Consider the following 4,731-nt stretch of genomic DNA (forward strand, 5'->3'; position numbering starts at 1 on the left):
ACGGTCTCTCCTGCCCGGGCTGGCTTTGAACCGCGATCCTCAGATCTCAGCCTCCTGAGTAGCTAGGATTACAGGCGTGAGCCACCAGTGCCCGGCAATGCATGGTATTTTTTGTTTTGTTTTTTTGGTCTGGTCGTGGGCCTGAACTCGGCCTGAGCGCTTGTCCCTCAGCTCTTCAGCTCAAGGCGAGCGCTCTACCACTTGAGCCACAGCGCCACTTCTGGCTTTTTTTTTCTGCTTATGTGGTGCTGAGGAATCCAACCCAGGGTCTCATGCATGCAAGGCAAGTGCTCTACCATGAGCCACCTTCCCAGCCTGTGAGTGCATGTTTAGCAGGGCAATGCTTTGTGTGTTACATTCATTCAGTGGTGGTCATTTCCCTTGACCATTCGTTTTCTTTCTCAGGATGCTAAAATCATACCCCAAGGCATATGGGTCAAAATCTCTGGTCAGGGGCTGGGAAGGTGGCTCAGTGGTAGAGCGCTTGCCTTGCAGGCATGAGGCCCTGCGTTCGATTCCTCAGCACCATATAAGCAAAAAGAAAAAGGCCAGAAGTGGTGCTGTGGCTCAAGTGGTAGAGCGCTTTTGAGCTGAAGAGCTGAGGGACAGCGCCCAGGCCCAGAGTTCAGGCCTCATGACTGGAACCCCAAAAAAAAAAAGTCTGGTCAGCCCAAGCAATACCCTCTATCACTGGGCTTTATTTTACCTGTGATTTACCCTTCTGCTCCCCGTGTCTTACATAACTATTTATATCCCCACAGTAGATACTTTGCAAAGTGGCTACTTGGTAGAGCACAGAACATCACGTTCATTTTCCAGATGGGGAAGCTGAGGGCTCTGGAGAGAAAAATGATTGCCAGAGGCCATGACACAAGTAAGTAACAGCTGAGACTTGAACTCACACTTCCAAACCTGTGTCTCATGCCTTTTTCCACACACCCCACCCTGCAGCTCGCACAAATGGTGAGCACACCAAGCCTTGCTGTTCCTCTTCTCCTGGGTGTTCTTGCCTTTCTCTTCTCTTCCTCAGCCCATTTTGGAAGGGAGACACATGCCTAAGTTGGGATTCATCAAGCAGGAGCAGAGAAGGCTGAAGGTGAGACTTCCTGGAGGAAGGTGGAACTCCACTTCTCGGTCCAGAGACTGAGGAACAAATGTACTATGGAGTGGCCATGGAGCCAGATCCCAGCTCTGCCTCTGCAGCTACACCCTAGGCAAGTTATTCAACCCCCAGAGTTCTGATGCTATGTCCATAATGAAGACCTGTTCGTATCCCATTGTGATTGGGGTCAGAATTAACTGTGACTCTGTATGTAAAGCGTTTAGCATTCTTAGCAGGGAGAGACCCATGTAAGCCCTGCAGGTGGCCACTAGGCAAGCCTTTGTCAGGCAGCGGTCCCAGTCCCGGAAACAGCAGAGACCCCAGCAGGAGCTGCCTGGCCCATGCAGCCTCCACCCCAACGTCTAAAAGAGAATTTTAGAAGTGAATGTGATTGCTTGAAGTCAGTCAGTTGAGGGGAGACTGTATGCAGCATTGAGTACCTAGGAGTGCCTCCCCACCCCCACCCCCACCAGGGTATACTCGCCAACTATTGTCATTGCTACCTCTTAGGAGTCAGAATTGGCTCTTCTCCCTGTTCCCCTTCTGTTTTTGGCAGTAGCAGAGTTTGAACTCAGGGCCTTGTGCCCACTAAGCAGGTGCTCTGCCGTTTGAGCCTCCTCTAGCCCTCTTCCAGCTTCTGAGCTAACACCACGTGCCCTCCAGTGGGCAGCAGGGAGGAGTGGAGCTTGCAGACTTCAGCCCCCAGCACTGCAGAGGCTTAACAAACTGACCCCTCCACACGACCTGCCTGCTTCTGCCTCACGCCATGCATGACTGTCCTCTGCAGAAAAGCAGATGCTGTTACTCGGCAAAAAAGAAAGAATAGCTGTGTTGCCAGGCGCTGGTGGCTCACGCCTGTAATCCTAGTTACTCAGGAGGCTGAGATCTGAGGATCTCGGTTCAAAGCCAGCCCGGGCAGGAACATCGAGAGACTGTTATCTCCAATTAACCACCAGAAAACCAGAAGTGGCGCTGTGGCTCAAGCGGTAGAGCGCTCGCCTTAAGCTGAAGAGCACAAGGACAGCACCTAGGCCTAGAGTTCAAGCCCCATGAGCGACAAAATAAAAGAGTATGAGTCCTGAATTCAAGGTCCAATGCCGTCACAAAGAAAAAAGTAAGGTGGACGAGATCTACTCTTATGTTCTAAGGCAAGATGAGCAATCCAGCTCATCCATTTATTAACTATTTCACAAAAATTAATAAATGCTTACAACATGTCAGCAACTGGAGCTCTGGAAAATTGTCCCAACTCTGGTGATCTCAGTGCAGACAAGAAGCCAGGTAGGTAAATTGTGGATTATATTTTCCTATAAGTACTAAATTATAGGGGTAATTACAGGGTGCTGTGGAGCTACATCAAAGTAATGGCATACAGTGCTCTAACCATTCCCATGTGCCAGGTCCCGCTCTGAGGACCTTCTGTCTGTTTGTTATTCCATCCCCACCACAGCCTTATGCAATGGGGACTTTTGATCTCTGCTTCATGCATGATGCAACAAAGGCTCAGAGAAGTAATGTCTTACATACAGTGTCACAGGTGGTGCCTGGCAGCTGGGCTTCAGAACTGGGCCATCCAGTTCCAGAGCCCTTTCTCTTACCGCTTGGCTAAATGCTTGGACCTGCTTAGAAGAGAAGGAACAAGTGCAGTCCAGGCCTGTTACTTTTTTTTTTTTTTTGTACCAGTCCTGGTGCTTAGTTGGAAATAGGAATCTCATAGACTTTCAACTCAACTCAGATCTCAGCCTCCTGAGCGGCTAGGATTATAGGTATGAATCACCAGCTTTTAGCCTAGCCGATTGCTTTAAAAACAAATAAGACTTACCCAGAAGAAGGAAGAAGAAGAGTATTCCAGGAAAATGGACATAAGGATTTATAAGTGCTGAATGAAGAGATGACAGAGTGCTAAGATGCATGAAGTGCCGGGCAGATACCGTACAGGAGCAGGGCTGGAGTCAGGACTGAGCAGCACTGACTTCTTCATTTAGGAGAGATGAGCAGCGGAGAGCCAGGGAGGGAGTTAGAGCTGGAAAGTAAACAATTGCATTTTATAAAAATTGTATGGCTGCAACAGAGAAAATGGGATTTGAAAGATTAAGACTGTGGTCCAGGACAGAATCACTGGGAGTAAACCAGAAGGGGCAGACAGAAGCCATGGTTAGAAAGTAGACTTGGTGTGTCTGCTGGCTGGCGAAGGTGGTACCACCGTCCTGGCTGGAGCTATCAGGAGAATGGCATGCTGGAGGGAAAGTAGATTTGGGGCCAGCAGGAACATGCTGGAGATGTCCTGAGGAAGCTATGGATGATGTTCAGTAGATGGGACTCCCTGGGCCTGGAGTTGGAGGTGTAAATGTGAGTGTGGCTGAGATATCCCCAGAAAGTCTGCAGAGTAGGAGAAGAGAGCCACGGGAACACCGACAACAACAGCATAAAAAGAACAGACGTCAGAGGGGTCACTGGGGTCAGAGCTGCACAGGGGAGGGGGTGGCAAGCTCCCTGGGAGATGGAGGGCAGCATGTGTTCGCACCCACGCAGCCTGGCAGCCTCCCTGTGAGAGGAGCGATTTTCCTCCCTGACAGCAGGCTTGGCTTTATGTCTTATTCTGGCCAATGAAGTGAAAACAGGACTGACTGACCTGTGTCACTTCTGAGCCCGGCCGTGTGTGATTCTCCCTCTGGCACAGGTCAGGCAGCATTCCAGACGAAGACCGTTCCATCCCTTGGGCCTGGAACAACCAGGAATCAGAGCCGCAGCTGACGCATGACGTGCACTGGACGTGAGTGAGGAATAGCATGTCTTGCCGTGGCCCCTTGTCACTGCAGTACAAGCTGGCCTGTCCTGACTGGTAGGGTGGGACAAAGCAGCTTCACCTGGGTGGCTCAGGTTACCATGACAATGTCAGGGCAGTGCCACTCCTAGATACACACCCAAGAGAAAGGAAGACGTGTCCACGCACTTGTACCCCAATCTTTATAGTACTCTTATCCATAACAGCTAAGTGTTATGCAACTGATGAGTGAGCAAATCGGAGGGGATTTATACCAGACAGTGGACTATTACTCAACAGTGAAAACAGTAAAGTACTGCCATGTTATACAACATGGGTGAACTTGGAAACAGTATGTTAACTGAGACGAGCTACATACGAAAGGCCACAGATGATATGATTCCATTTATCAGAAATGCCTAGAACAAGGCATTGTTCTAGCCCTTGCCTAGCATGTACAAGGCCCTCCTTGCCCAGAACAGACAGCTGTATTAGTCAGAAAGTCGATTCATGGTTGCACAGAGGAGTGACAGGAATCAGAGCTTTCTAAAACAAGTTGTGATAATGGATTTGCACAATTCTGTGAGTAAACTGAAGACTGCAGCATTGAATGCTTTAAGTGGATGAGTTGTACAGAGGATTCCCAAGGCTCTCAAGAAGAGAGAACAGAGCCAAGGGCCAGTGACTCACACCAATTACCCTAGCTATTCAGGAGGCTGAGATTTGAGGCTCGTGGCTTGAAGCCAGCCTGAGCAGAAAAGTCCATGAGACTTCTTATCTCCAATTAATCACATGTGCGCGCGCACGCACACACACAACCTCGATTGGAGCTGTGGCTCAAAGTGGTAGCATGCTAGTCTTTTTT

Source organism: Dipodomys ordii, unplaced genomic scaffold (genome assembly GCF_000151885.1).
Source record: "Dipodomys ordii isolate 6190 unplaced genomic scaffold, Dord_2.0 Scaffold12, whole genome shotgun sequence".
NCBI classification, from domain to species: domain Eukaryota; kingdom Metazoa; phylum Chordata; class Mammalia; order Rodentia; family Heteromyidae; genus Dipodomys; species Dipodomys ordii.